Here is a 17,025-nt window from a genome sequence, read left to right as displayed (position 1 = left end):
TTTAGGCAACCTATATTTTACTTTCAGAGGAACCGAATCCACGATGCCCAGGATGTAGACGTGTGCTCTCCAGAATGCTTTTAAGTTATTGTACCCCACCTTTGTTCTGTCAAAGAAAGTACTCATATTTTATTGTCTTAAAGATGTCAGAAATTTGATTCTTCGTTTAATATTTGGTTAATGTGTGTAGTATTTATGAAGCCTACAATAATATTCTATTTATGCATAGTAATACTGGGTGTATTATTATTTAATTAACAACTTACGGTTCCTTATTATTATTATTATTATTATTATTATTATTATTATTATTATTATTATCATTATTATTATTATTATTATTATTATTATTATTATTATTATTATTATTATTATTTTGTTTTAGTCCCACTAACTACTCTTTTATGGTATTAGGAGACGCTGAGGTGCCGAAATTTTGTCCCGCAGGAGTTCTTTTACGTGCCAGGAAATCTACCGACATGAGGCTGATGTATTTTAGCACCTTCAAATACCACGGGACTGAGGCAGGATCGAACCTGCCAAGTTGGGGTCAGAAGGCCAGCGCCTCAACCGTCTGAGCCACTCAGTCCAGCATGATTATGATTATTATTATTATTATTATTATTATTATTATTATTATTATTATTATTATTGGTGAAGGACAGCTGTTATTTAAAGGTAGCGCAATGAAGGGAGGAATACTGCGCACCCCATACGCATTTCCTCCGAATTTCTCCGCTGGCGTAGGCGTGTGACAGTTGAGAGTGCACGGGGGTATAAACAATCTGCGTGCACCTCGTCTGGCGTGCGCTTGACCCCTTGATATACGTGGTCTAACCTATTCTCATAGTGTAAGAGTAAATTTCAGGGAAATGAATGTTAAATTCTTTAAAGATCAACTCCATTTATTCTTGCCTGAGGAAGGGAACGGGGTGAGTACTATAATCCTAACGCTTACTTATTTACAGTAGAATATCCACGGTGCATCTGATCTGATTGGACAATTGTCATCTTTTTAGACTAAAGACTTAGTAATTTGTATAATCCTTGAGGTTTGGTATTTTTAAAATTAGAATAGTTTCGTCTCTCCATCTAGTATCATGCATTCAAAATTTTTGTGTAGGCTACTGCCTTCAATAGATTACAAATGGATTGATCGTCTGATTATAATAAGAGTTGTATGTAAACGTTTGATACATACGCATAATACAACCATCCTTTCACGAATATTCCGCTTCTGTGTGTATCAGATTCAGCAGTTTGACCCTAGTGTACTGCCCTAGAGAATGTTTTGTACGTTTTGGAAATCTTGTTTGTTTCGTCTTGGGATTATGGAAGTTGAATGTATGAAAGCAGGAATTTGAAATAAATGTGTGGTACTGACATTTAGTAATGTTGTTATACCATTTAGCTGAATGGTCAGCGTTGAGGACTTCGATTCGGAGGGTCCCGGGTTCGATTCCCGGCTGGGTCGGAGATTTTAAGCACGTCTGATTAATTCTTCTGCTTCGACGACTGGAATTTCGTGTTTGTGCCAGCAATTTCCTCTTTATATTCAGAAAACGTACTACACTACGAACTACTACAGGCACACGCAATAGTGATTACTTCTCTCCATGTAGGGTTCACGTCAGAAAGGACATCCAGCCATAAAACAGGGCCAAATCATCATATGCGACAAAGTTTGCAACCGCGACCCCACAACTGTGGGAAAAGCGGTAGTAGTAGAAGAATTGAAATGTTATAATGTTGCTGAATCATATATCTTGAACCATTGCAAAGTACTGTACCTATTTTCCAAAAAGTAGTTGTAAGAGAAATTCCTCCTTTTGATAAGGATTCTGATGTAAACACTTTTCGACTGCAGATGGGATGACTGAAAACGGAGTGGTGACTTTTATATAATCCGGAAAGGAATACTGAATTCTCAGTGTAACTGTGTTGATATGAATGTGCAGACCGAAACTAAGGTTATGAACGTGCGTGCCTTCGTCTGAATCACAGGGCTGTTAATGAACTATTTGACTGAACATCATGTACAGCATGCCCTTTAAGCCTACGCAATGACCATCCAATCCTCAGATCACTGAATCCTACTCCTGAAAACTTTGCTAGTTTTAAAAATTGTTCGAAACTAGGCCGTCCTGGTATGCCACCAGTGTTCAACATAACACTGATAATTACTGCCATGCTCTCTGCTACACTCATGCTCATAAATTAAGGATAATTGCATATCGTGGTGCCACCCAACGTAGCACTACACAAAACTGGCGCTAATAGCGTAGGCACGTAGTGAACACAAGCGAAACATATCTGCAAGTCCACGGTATTGATGATAAGTTGAGAAAACCGTCCCGAAACACATGTGCTACAAAACGCCACTGTTTCCTGCGCATGTACCCCGATATCAATATGGGATATGATCACCATACACACGTACACAGGCCGCACAACGGGTTGGCATACTCTGGATTAGGTGGTCGAGCAGCTGCTGGGTCATAGCCTCCCATTCTTGCACCAGTACCTGTCGGAGCTCCTGAAGTCCCCTAGGGGTTTGAAGACATGCAACGATATGTCGACCGAGAGCATCCCAGACGTGCTCGATGGGGTTAGGTCTCTAGAACAGACAGGCCACTCCATTTGCAGGATATCTTCTGTTTCACGGTACTCCTCCACGATGGCAGCTCGGTGGGGCCGTGCGTTATCATCCATCAGAAGGAAGGTGGGGCACACTGTACCCCTGAAAAGGCGGACATACTGGTGCAAAATGGCGTCCCTATACACCTGACCTGTCACAGTTCCTCTGTGAAAGACATGCAGGTGTGTACGTGCACCACTCATAATCCCACCCTAAACCATCAAACCACTACCTCCATACAGGTCCCTTTTAAGGACATTACGGGGTTGGTATGTGGTTCCTGGTTTACGCCAGATGAGAACCCGGCGAGAATCACTGTTCAGACTATACCTGGACTCGTCCGTGAACATAACCTCTGACCACTGTTCCAATGACCATGTACTGTGTTCTTGACGCCAGGCTTTACGGGCTCTCCTGTGAACAGGGGTCAGTGGAATGTACCTTGCAGGTCTCCGGGCGAATAAACCATGTTTGTTCAGTCGTCTGTAGACTGTGTGTCTGGAGACAAGTGTTCCAGTGGCTGTGGCAAGGTCCCGAGCAAGACTACCTGCAGTACTCCGTGGCCGTCTGCGGGCAATGATGGTGAGATATCGGTCTTCTTGTGGTATTGTACACTGCGGACGTCCCGTACTGTAGCGCCTGGACACGTTTTCTGTCTGCTGGAATCGTTGCCATAATCTTGAGATCACAACTTGGGGAACACGGAGGGCCCGTGCTACGACCTGCTGTGTTTGGCCAGCGTCTAGTCGCCCTATTATTCTACCCCTCATAACGTCATCAATATGTGTTGGTTGAGCCATTTTCACCACACAGTCACAATTAGCACGTCTGAAAACATCTGCACACTTATTCGCTGCACCGTACTCTGACATGCACAACACACCTCTGGGTATTTGGACTGCTATCAGCGCCACCGTGCGACGACCGCGGGTCAAATGCACCACATGGTCATACCCCGAGGTGATTTAAAACCGCAAACCGCCCAACATAGCGTTGTTTCACCATGTATCAGCATTATCCTTAATTTCTGAGAATGAGTGTAGTTCAAACCTTCTGATATTTGATGGAGGATACTAAATGCGTGATCCTTTTACAGTGCTAAGTTCTTGATGATCTCATTCCTTGTCCTCTAGCGGTGTCTTTTTCAAAGATGATGTTCATGTTCTTCAGGGTATGTTATTTCATTTTCCATCACATTGTCCAGAGCTTCCCCGTACCATCACAAGGTGCAGAAAAAAGCTGTACCGGAGGAGGGCTTATTCAAAAGACAAAACAGTGAGATTATTAACTCACATTTTCAATAACTGAAGGATGTTGCGTAAAGAAAGGGAAAATGGGATGACCCACTAGCCTCCTTAATCTGGCATTGTCGGGATTACGAAAATGAATTCGACCCATTGAGGTCAGACAGGAAAAATGAAACAGCGGAATCAAATAGAATTAATTTCAGACTCGGTACAGGTCCAATGGTGTCCAAAGAATGTCCTATAAATACTGAAAACCTTGTGGGTGCTAGAAAGCGAAAATATCTTTCTATTCTTTTTTTCCAGTTGTTGACTGCTGTATTTCCTCCAGTTGCAAATCTTCGTATTATATAGGTCTATTTAATCTACGCTGTTGAGTATCCGCTTGTAAGCAACAAACATGGCGTTTGGGAAGGAATTAGACATAAACGCCCGCAGGCATTTCATGCGGAACAGAGAACTTATGCAATGTGGTCGAAGTAGCCCGACTCGGTACGGGGTTAATGACCCTCTGTGGACGAGCCATCGAGCCGCAAGCTGTCTTCCTTCCTGCTATTAACTCTAATAGTTCGTGAAACGTGTGGTTAGTCTTGTCACCAGTTCCAAGTACGTAATTAAGCTTTCCTTATCTCCTTCTTGTGCTCTGAATATGCAAACTCGAATTAGCTTCATGAAACTCATATTCATTGTGCAAAGAGATATTCACATCAAACTACTGTCCAATTCAGATGAAGGTATAACAGTTAATAGTATACGAAATGGCTCCTTACTGTCGGGATAATTACTACATTGGAAACTGAAGCATGAAATGCACTGCTCAAATGAACTCGTTCATGCATCAAACCGAAGATACTGTTTGTGAATTCAATTCTTTAATGCGGATAAACAGTAGAGTTAATTGGACAAGTTGGACAGGTAGTAAAAGGAATAAGGAAATAATGGGAGAATTTTATGAAAACGAAATTTCACCTGGGAAATCGAAATTAGGAGGGCAAAGCTTGCCGGTAAATCTATGGCACAGTACGTTTCTTTGTATATCTTAGAAATGGGAGTCTTATTATTTTATTCCTTATTACACCGCTTTCCCTCCCAGATGCAATGTTTAGTGAAAAGAGGTGAACCTCACGGCCATAGGAAACGTTTTCTAGACCAGAGCTTAAAATTATGTTACGTAAATATTTTACGTTGTATACTAAATGGGTAAATAAATAACAATGTGTAAAATCTATGTGTGCGTGGTTTCTCACTGTTCATTCTCTGATTCGTCCAGTTCACGAATTAATTACAATCAATCATTCATGCATGTGCTCACATACATCCTTTCACTTCACCAGACTGCCATTCACTCACTCGTTCAAATACACGCAGACACATTTCTAAAATATAATGTTTTCCTTTAAGTACAATTAGTATTTCAGAAGAAGCAAATTCTTAGCATCCCTTGACGGCGAATTCCATAGTTTTACGAAGCACTATTCGCCGGGTCGCGAAGATGAAGAACAGGAGAGTCATATTTTTACAATTTAAGGGGATGAATGGCAAGTCTTATGCTTGACTCAAGACACCTGTAAATATATGCTACAGTTTACTTATAGAATATGTGTACCTTAAATTGAATACATGTTTTTCACGCGGGTGGTGAAAAGGAATAAACTAATTATTTTACTCAGTTTCTTAGAAGCTAAGAAGCAATTCTTCTTCTTCTTCTTCTTCTTCTTCTTCTTCTTCTCCTTATTCCTATTATTATTATTATTATTATTATTCTGGTACTGTCTCCTCACAAAAGGTTGGCGACGCTACTTGAGTATTTTTTCCTATTTTTGGTTCACTTCATGGACTAAAATGAAGGCCACCCTCAGAACTTTCACTGTTGAATAGAACAGTATTGAAATATTTTCATTTACTGTAGACGAACCACTTAGACATCTCAGATGCCAAAGTGATATTAATGATACGCCGATCAACCGCGTCATTGAGGTAATATGAACAATAGTTGTCTGAAATTATTCCATTGGCGTATACTTCTGTGAAAATGTTATTGTGACAACAACAAAAATAATGTTCGAAATTTTAAGTACAAGCAACCATAGTTTGAGACATTTTAAAATTAATTTTAGCTGTTTTCAAATTGTGTGATAAAGAATAATTCCTATTCGCAATTATGTCCGTCAGGGATGACTGTATAAAGAATGTCATATCATAAAATTTTCAAAATTGAATTTAAAGTAAGTTTTGTCTGAATTTTTTAAATTGATGCCTTCCGGTTTCAAAACATCAGCAATAAAACATTTCCATCCCTCATAGCCCGTTCTTTCCTTTGAATGACCTAATTCCAAGTAACCCAGCTTCTAAGTTATTATAAAATACGCGCCAGTTTTATAAAAGTGTGTCCTGTCATTTTTATGCGATACTCGAACGAACAAGTATAACAAATATACAGACAAAAATCTAATCAGTGGTCACTAAGGCCTTTATATAACATAGAAAGTATTTTTAGACAAAACATAATATATAGGTAAATTACAAATTTCATTTACAAATATGATCAGGGAAGAAGCGTGTACAATGAAAGGTACAAAGCTTCAACAAACTCATTATATCTATGAGCATGAAGGTGCACAGTGTTTAGTTTTATTGTAGGCTGCATTTACTTTTAATTCTAACAATCAATCTTTTAAAGGGATTTTTACATAATGAAGTAATTTTCCCTCACTCAAAACCTTTTCTAACCATTGTACTAAGCTGGTAAATTGACTATTTCGTATGGACTGGGTGGCATATAAATTTATATTCTGGAAATGGTGGCTTCAAACCACACCGTCATCAGCCATCAGGAAATTATTTTTTGGTGTCTTACTTTAACCTCAGGCAAATGTTTGAAGAGTAAACAAGGTTACTTTCTACTTACACCCAGCCCTTTCTTATTTCAACGTCTACTTGCGTTAGTACCACGTTATAACTAGCAAAATAATATTTAACGTTTATCTTCTATATTAAATTCCAACTTGTGCTCCAGGCAATGAATCATTTATTTATTTATTTATTTATTTATTTATTTATTTATTTATTTATTTATTTTTGAAATGGCACTATCCTGCAAGTAACCAAGGAAATCTAGTAAAACGTAACACCAAATGGTCTTAAATCGCAAAAAAGAATTCTGATCAGCTGTGATTTGAAGAAGGCCTACTTGGTTCACCCGGAAGGGCATGGGTTCTTTTTCCAGTCAGGAAGTCGACAAATTTATTAAAAGAAATTTCCATTTCTGGAATGGCACAGGGCTCTGAGTACCTGGTTAATTCCTGAGGGCAGTGGTGGTCGTGTATAAATCTAACTAGTCTACCCCACTTAGCGTCGAGGTTAAGAATAGCGGAAGCCTTTACTTTCCACTCCCCCTAGAGCTTTCGTTGCCTTGTACGTAGAGGGCTTTGCTTCTTTGCATGATTGAAAGAAACCTTCATAGTTCAGTACACATATATATGAATTCTAAAATACCTGTACTACATACCCTCTCCTAAAAAGCAATAATTGGTATCACACAATGTTCTTATTGTCCATTATTTTCCTTAAGACTGGTCACGCCTCCCAGTCCCGTATCGATATGCAGTCCATCAGTACAAATTCCGTTGTGGTCATTTTTATATGTCAGTGTATAAATGATAACGAATCTTATATCCGGTATACAGCAGAAGTGCGTAAATAAATCATGCAAACATATATCACTGCAGTACTGTATGGTATGGTTCATTCTCCTTGTGTTTCCTGTACCTGTTCCCAGTAATACCTTCCTACAGACAAGTTAATAAATATATAGGTCATCTGATTTCACAGAATATTGTCCCGCGACCATTACATTTCTCTAAAGACTCCCAATTGAGCATCAAGGAATTTAATTTATTTCTCTCGTTCGTTGGTCGTTTGTTAGCACAATTGTCCGGAGAAGGAGCAATTCAGGTTCAAATTCTCAAGTAGATCTCATTGTCAGCCTTTCCATCAGACACAAACTACCACTTAAGAGTAAACAAATCTATACAAATATTTACACATTATTACAGTAGATTATTTAGTTAATCTATCTATCTATCTATCTATCTATCTATCTATCTATCTATCTATCTATCTATCTATCTATCTATCTATCTATCTATATATACAAATGAATGTTTGTATGTTTGTATGTAAATGACACATCTCCTCCTAAACCACTGGAGCAATTTCAATCAAATTTTGAACATTTATTATTTGCTATCCGGAGACGAGCACTGTAGGGGTAAGCTACCTCTAGCCCCCCTTAGGAGTGGGGGGTTAGGGGGTCAGGTGAAAAATAATCGAAAATGGTGTCGAATCCATAGTTTTTGGGGTCGCTGAGGTGAATAGTGACACTCCCGATTTTTGAAAAGTCAAAATTCTGCTCCCATTTGAGTGGGGGGTGAGGGGGGACTGATGATGAATGTATGTGTGTAAATGACACATGTCCTCCTAAACCACTGGAGAAATTTCAATCAAATTTTGAACACATATTATTTGCTATCTGGAGACGAGCACTATTGGGGTAAGCCACTACTACCCCCCTTAGGGGTGGGGGGTTAGGGGGGTCAGGTAAAAACATAATGTAAAATAGTGTCGAATCCATAGTTTTTGGGGTCGCTGAGATGAATAGTGACACTCCCGATTTTTGAAAAGTCAAAATCCTGCTCCTATTTGGGTGGGGGGCGAGGGGAGACTGATGATAAATGTATGTGTGTAAATGACACATCTCCTAAACCACTGGAGCAGTTTCAATCAAAATTTGAACACATATTATTTGCTATCTGGAGACGAGCACTGTGGGGGTAAGCCACCACTAACCCCCTTAGGGGTGGGGCTTAGGGGGTTCAGGTAAAAACATAATCGAAAATAGTGTCGAATCCATAGTTTTTGGGGTACTGAGGTGAATAGTGACACTCCCGATTTTTTAAAAGTCAAATTTATGCTCCCATTTGGGTGGGTGGCGAGGGGGGACTGATATATAAAATTAAACAAAAATAGTGTCGAATACATAGTTTTCGGGTTTGTCGAGGTGAATTGTACACTCCGGATTTTTAGTATCAGGAGACAAACCACGTGGGGTTAAGACAGCCAAGGAAAGCTTAAGGGTGTGGGGGCAAGGGGCTCAGATATAAAAATTAACGAAAATAGTGTCGAATCCATACTTTTCAGGGTCGCTGAGATGAATAGTGACACTCCGGCTTTTTTAAAGTCCGTGTTGAGCCCCCTTTGGGGTGGGGGTGAGGGGGGAGTGATATATAAATATAAACGAAAATGGTGTCGAATACATAGTTTTCGGGGTCGCCGAGGGGAATTGTACACTTCGGATTTTTAGTATCAGGAGATAAACCACGTGGGGGTAAGACAGCACAGGAAAGCTTAAGGGGGGGGTGAGGGGGTCAGATACACAAATTAACGAAAATAGTGTCGAATCCATCCTTTTCGGGGTCGCTGGGATGAATAGTGACACTCTGGATTTTTTTAAGTCCAAGTTCAATCCCCTTTCGGGTGGGGGCAAGGGGGGTGTAATATATAAAATTAAACGAATATAGTGCCGAATATATAGTTTACGGGGTCGCCGATGGGAATTGTACAGTCCGGGTTTTTAGTATCAGGAGACAAACCACGTGGGGGTTAGACAGCCCAGGAAACCTTAAGGGCGGGGGGGGGGGGGCGAGGGCTGTGAGAAATTAAAATAATCGGAAGTAGTGTCGAATACATACTTTTCGGGCTCGCTGAAACGAATAGTGACACTCCGGAATTTTCAAATGTCCAAGTTCAGCCCCTTTCGGAGTGGGGGGGCGATGGGGGAGTAATATATAAAAATAATAGAAAATAGTGTCGAATCCACAGTTTTCGGGGTCGCTGGGATGAATAATGACACCCCGGATTTTTTGTATCAGAAGACAAACCACGTGGGGGGAATACACCCCAAGAAACCTTAGGGGCAGGGGGGCAAAAGGGCTCAGATAGAAAAATCATCAAAAGTAATGTTGAATCCATACTTTTCGTGGTCGCTGAGATGAATAGTCACACTCCGGAATTTTTTAAAGTCCAAGTTCAGCCCACTTCGTGGTATGAGGCGATGGGAGAGTGATATATAAAAATAATCGAAAAGAGTGTCGAATCCATAGTTGTCGGGGTCGCTCAGATGAATAGTGAGACTCCGGATATTTTATAAGTCTAAGTTTATCCCCCTTTGGTGTGGGGGCGAGGGAGGAGTGATATATAAAATTAATCGAAAATAGTGTCGAATACATAGTTTTCGGGGTCGCCGAGGTGAATGGTACGCTTCGCATTTTTAGTATCAGGAGACAAAAATACGTGGGGGTAGGACACCCCAGGAACGCTTAGGGGCGGGGGGGCGAGGGGGTGATACATATATATCATCGAAAGTAGTGTCGAATCAATACTTTTCGGGCTCCCTGAAATGAATAGCAACACTCCGGATTTTTTTAATGGCCAAGTTCAGCCCTCTTCGTTGGGGGGGTATGGGGGATTGATATATAGAAATAATAAAAAATACTGTTGAATACGTAGGCTTCGGGTTCGCTGAGATGAATAGTGACACTCCGGAATTGTAGTATCAGGAAACAAACCACGTGGGGGTAATACACCCCAGGAAACATTAGGGGTGGGGGCGAGTGGCTGAGATATACAAATCATCGAATGTAGTGTCGATTCCATATTTTTGGGGATCGCTGAGATGAATAGTGACACTCCGGAATTTTTTAATGTCCAATTTTAGCCCCCATCGTGGTGGGGGGATGGGAGAATGTAATATAAAATTAATGGAAAATAGTGTCGGATCCATATTTGTCGGGGTCGCTGAGATGAATAGTGAGAATCCGTTTATTTTATAAGTCCAAGTTTATCCCCCTTTGGGATCGGGGGTGAGGGGGTATTGATATATAAAATTAATCGAAAATAGTGTCGAATACATAGTTTTCGATTTCGCCGAGGTGAATTGTACACTTCGAAATTTTAGTATCAGGAGGCAAACCACGTGGGGGTTAGGCACCGATGAGCGAGGGGGCTGAGATATAAAAATCATCGAAAGTAGTGTAGAATCCATACTTTTCGGGGTCGCTGAGATGAATAATGGCACTCCGGAATTTTTTAAAGTTCAGCCTCCTTCGTGGTGGGTGGCAATTGGAGAGTGATATATAAAAATAAATGAAAATAATGTTGAATCCATAGTTGTCGGGGTCGCTGAGATGAATGGTAAGACCCCGGATATTTTACAAGTCCAAGTTCATCCCCCTTTCTGGTGGGGTTGAGAGGGATTCAGATTTAAAAATAATCGAAAATAGTGTCGAAGCCATAGTTTTCGTGGTCGCTGAGATGAATAGTAACACTCCCGGTTTTTAAAACTCAAAGTTTGACCCCCTTTAGGGGGGAGGGTAATGAGATATAATAATAAACGAATATAGTGTCTAATCCATAGTTTTCCGGGTCGCTGAGATGAATAGTAACATTCCGGATTTTTTAAGTCCAGCCTCACCCCCCTTTGGTATAGAGGGTTAGGAAGGGTGAAATAATAAATTGTCAAAAATGCCCCCCTTTGGCATAGAGGGTGAGAAAGGGTGAAAAAATAAAGTGTCAAATATGCCCAAGGTAATAGACGTGTGTATGTTTCAGTATGACTTTCAAGTATGACTTACTACCTGGAAAACACACTGTGGGAGTAAGACGCCCCTAGAACCACTTCGGAAGCGGGTGAAATATAAAATCCATATTAATAAATAGAAGACAGTTTGGCGCGATCTATATATACTGTACTATACATATATAAATTAAGGCATAAAAATGAAAACAGACGTGAATTAATGAGACCATTCTATCCATCCTAGAAACTTAAAACTTGGTACCAGACAACCTGATGACTTCAGGATCCCTAGAAAAATCTAAAATTCCCAAAATTCTCTAAGAGGAACACGTTGGGAGTTTTCAAATCTGCATAAGAACACAGTCGGTGATATTTATTCTGAAGGATGACCTATACGTTTCATGGGCTTAAAAGTTTCCTGAAAGTCCTAATTTTTAACCCCCTCCCCCATATCAAGATGGCAGCACAATCTCCCAGACGAGTTAGAAAATGGAAATTTGGCACAAAGCTTTTTGCCTGTAATCGATGGAAGATTTACGAGATGTTTAAAAAATAATTGTTTACCCCCCAAAAATATCGAAATATGGAGGCAATTTTAATGACGGTGCAGACTTTCCTTTCGAGGTGTTTGGTGGCTAGACGGTAAGTCATATCACAAAACGGATGGTACAATCTCCGTTCAATTTAGAGTGATCTACAACTTTGATCCTATAACTTTTTGTTGTATCTCTATCCCTTGTTAAATTTGGCTCTATTTTTGGAATTACCTACATTTTGCACCTTTGTACACGTAAATTGATGGTTTGATTCACTTATAGGAAAGATGGGATCATCAGATTCTACACGAATATTGGCCCACCCAGCCAAATTCTATGTTTGAAGCTGTCGCATAAGTATCTGAAAAGTAATTCACTGTGTGAAAACCTTACACAAATTTCACCCTATTCAACGGTTCTAAAATAATCATGCCTTTAAATAGATGAGATACGAGGAAATACCATAGGGCCAGCCATTTATATAGCTAAATGAGGCCAGAGTCGTCTTTTAATACAATCCGTTTTTCAATATGAATGCACCGTTTAGCAGCAGTTATTCTGTAAACGAAGGTGAACATGCATATACTTCCGTATGTCGATCTACATTTATTAATTTAAGTCGATTTTTAGCGATCTAGAAAGGGGTGTGTCTTACATTGTAATTAATACTTTACAAATCAAAAGTGACTCTCAGCAGGAGGGCGTCTGCTGTTGTAATCAGTACTCCCCACATCGACCTAAACTAGCAATAGGAATGGGGTAGTTCTCTAACCCCTGTGTACCGTTGTAATGTATAATTCCCTTCTTGATTTGACTATCAGAAGGCAAGGGAGCGTGCATTTTTTAAACTCTTTTACCTGATTCTCTTTATCATTAGGTATAGGTGCACCCGATTATAAACAAATTTACCCATCAAAATGTGACTGACGTTACGCATAGTGAATTGCGGCAGACAAGTGGACCTGTCGTTATCATCACAACTCTGCAACTCGCAATTTACATTGGAAACAACGTCTGCGGATCTCCCTATGATTTTTCTCGGATAACGCCAAGAGACATGCAATTAAATTTTTTTATTCACTTCATGTACAGCAATTTACTTCGATCCGTATACATTGTAGAATACCGTAGCAAAGCACGGGTACATTTGCTAGTTATCTATATAAATAAAATCGTAACGACTGTGTGCTTGTACACTGACTATTTTGGCGAAATTTCCGGTACAGTTATCCGTTTCAGGTTTAATAATGACCATCTGCATATTTTTCAGCTTTGGTGTCTGTTTGACTTTGTTTGCCTGTTTGCTTGTTTGTCTGTTTGTCTGTCCGTCTTTCTATAACTTGAAAACTACTGGATATATTTCCACGAAACTTCATATTTAGAATCCACCTGCCCTTGGATAGATTTCAGGGCAAATATTGTTTCTAAATCCCTGATCTGACTGGGGTTTTATACGAAACCGGAACCGTGATTTTTCACTCCCTCAAAGTATACAAGCAAACTTAATGGAAATCTAACTGCCTTAATGGAAATTAATTTCTAAACCTTTTTTCTCCTATGCATTATTTCGATACCAGGATTAATAAGGAATATATCATTAACGGACCATGTTTCGGTAGAAGTCCCACCGGACTTAACGCAAGAGCGGATGCTTGTAAAGCTTATTACTTACAACTTGAAAACTACTGAAGATATTTGAACCAAACTTTATATTTAGCATCCACCTGTCCAAGGGTAGGTATTAAGGTAAATACCATTTCAAATTCCCGGAATAGACTGGGGTTTTATAGGAAACCGAAATGGTGATTTTACTCTCCCACAATATATACAGTACACGAGCAACCTGACTGGAAATCGACCAAACTTAATGTAAATCCATTTGTGTTTTTTTTTCTGGTGTGCATTTTTTCGATAGGAGGTATTTGGAATCTCCTTTAAATAAAGGAACATGTATTTTTGTTTTCGGTAAATACACTTAGATGGGGTGGGGGTGGGGGAAAGACCGATCAGGCGGGTGAATTATTTTTATGGGGATATTTATGTATATCTCAAAAAGAGAAGATGTTACACATGTGGGAATAGATATTTGGAATCTCTTTTAAAATAAAGAAACATGTATTTATTTTCTCGACATGAGAAAAGACTTTCTCACATGTACAGTTCTATGTAGCATGGACGTCTTAGCCCCAAAAGGTAATACCACAAACATGGTTTACAAAGAATTTCTGGGATAAATGAAATTCAATTTTTGGGTGAGTTTTTATACGTTAGGAATGTTCTTATTACAATGTCGAGGAACAATTACTTTGATCAAATTTCGAAATCCACGCGAGCGAAGCCGCGGGTAATTGCCAGTCTATATATAAAATAACTTGTCCCGACTGACTGACTGACTGACTGACTGACTGACTGACTGACTGACTGACTGACTGACTGACTGACTGACTGACTGATCGATCATCGCCGAGCCAAACCTACTGGATATAAAGAAATAAAATTTTGGGGAATCATTTATATTAAGATTAGGTTCTCACTAAGACAGGATTTTTGGATATTCCGTCGCAAAGGGGGTGAAAAGGGGGGTGAAATTTTGAAATAAGTGTATCTATATCTCAAAACTTTTAAATTTTATAGATGTAAAAATTGGTATTTAGAATATCCTTTAAAATAAGGAAATACGTATTTTTTGGTTTTCGGAAAATCCCATAATGGGGGGGGGGGGTGAAAAAGCGTGAAAAGTGTTTGAATATCTTTAATGAGGATACTTATATCTCAGAAACTGAAGATATTACAGACCTGAAAATTGGTATTTGGGATCTCCTTTAAAAATAAAGAAACACGTATTTTTTTGTTTTTGGAAAAGCCAATTAATGTGTGGGGTGAAAAGGGGGATGAATTTTTAAAATGAGTGTATCTATAACTCAAAACTTTTAAAGTGTACAGATGAAAAAATTGGTATTTATAATCCCCTTTAAAAATAAACACGTGTTTTTTGTTTTCGGAAAATCGCAATAGGAGGGGTAAAAAGGGTGCAAAATGGGTTGAATGCCTTAAATGAGGATACTTATATCTCAGAAACAGAAGATATTACAGACCTGAAAATTGGTATGCGGAATCTGCTTTCAAACTAAAGAAACACGTATTCTCGGAAAATCCAATGAGAGGAGCGGGGAGGTGAAACAATTGAAAAATTAATTGAATTAATTGCATGAGGATACTTACATCTAATAAAAGCTAAAGTTGTTACAGACTTGAAAATTGGTATTCGGACCTCCTTTAAAAACAAAGAAAGAGGTGTTTTGGGGGGAAATTATCTTGGGGGCGGGGCCGAAAAGGAGTTGAATTCCTTTTATGAGGACACATATCTCAAAAACTGAAGATGTTTGAGTCGTGATAATTGGTATTTAGAAGATCCTTTACTATTAAAGAAACAAGTATGTTTAACGGGAAATTCACTTGGTGAGGGGGCTGGGAAAGGAAGTGAAAAAAGTGAATTATTTTTATGGGGATAATTATATCTCAAAACTGAAGGTAACAGACGTGAATATTGGTATTTGGAATCTCCTTTAAACATAAGGAAACACACCTTCTTTTTTCGGTGGGGGTGTGGGGCGGGGGTTAAATCAACGGCGGTGGGATGAAAAAGGAGTTGAGAACAATTGATTTTACTGTTCATAATGCACTTATTCTTGTCATAAACCTGATCATTTTTAATCTTTCCTGGGTTCGTTTTCAAGAACCACCTTTTACTTTGGAGAACATAAAGTTAGGTTACAGTAGATTCTCCTGGCATATACATAAACATTTAAACACATTTGAAATAAAGGATATGAATGTTATTGGCCGTGCAATTTCTCACCTCAATAATAAGGTTAATAATGCACGTAAGTATATCATTCGTGTTGCCAGAAATCTCACGCACTTGCCTACGCGCGACGATGGTGTTGGTCACATTGTCAGCAATGACAATGGCAGCAGATTTAATTTACCGCCAAGTAGCGGTCTTGCATCTTACTGTGGGTTCCAGACCATCATTAATAATAATAATAATAATAATAATAATAATAATAATAATAATAATGTTCTGGCCCGCCGTCGAAATGTGCGGACCGCGCTGGAAACGGGTCCTGGCCGGGTAATGACTACGATTGCAGTCCGGCCGCAGGTTCAGTGCCGCCAAGGCACCCAAGACGACACCACGCCGGATCTCCTCAAGGAATTGATCCATATTAAAAATGCTTATAAGAAAAGTTGGCAACGATTTAGGGACCCAACTGACCGGGTTGCCCCCATTTTTCCCGAGCTAAGCCCAGCCATCGAGCGATGAGTCCCAAGGTGGACCGTTCGATCGTTGGCTATCACTTTCTAGAGGCATTTAAGGGTTGTAAGGATTGATGACCAAGCAGGATAAAAAGAAATATTAAAACAACACTCTGACATTTATTCACATAAGCAATTAAACAACAAAATATTCTTGCTAATATTTCCTTTTTACATAACAGAGCTTTCATAATATCGGGTTTCTTCCTCGATCTAGAGTGACTTGTGTTCATATCTCCAGCTCTACTGTGCTGTAAATGAAACCAAAGAAGTAATTAGGCCACTTGCCTTTTTAAACCAAACATTTGACTGAAAGAACTAAATAAACATGTGTTCAAAGTTTCACCAATTTAAAGTTGCCTCAACACGTGGTCTTTACAACGTACACAGCTGAATTAGTCATTTACAATATTTAATAATGGTTAATGACACTAACGTGAACTTCAGTAGCAAAGAAAAACTGTTTCCAAAATCCTTAAATTAATTAATTATTATCTCGATTATTATTATTATTATTATTCAATTAACCTGTTTCATTGTAACACGATCGTGTTCTTACTAATTCTCCACCGCATCATTTATCTAATATTCATCATTAATATTTCAGAGTAATGATTTTTAATTAATTATTAATGACTTATTTTTACAATG

Source organism: Anabrus simplex, chromosome 1, assembly GCF_040414725.1.
Source record: "Anabrus simplex isolate iqAnaSimp1 chromosome 1, ASM4041472v1, whole genome shotgun sequence".
NCBI classification, from domain to species: domain Eukaryota; kingdom Metazoa; phylum Arthropoda; class Insecta; order Orthoptera; family Tettigoniidae; genus Anabrus; species Anabrus simplex.
The sequence above is the reverse complement of the archived record's forward strand: the minus strand, read 5'-3'. Positions refer to the sequence as shown.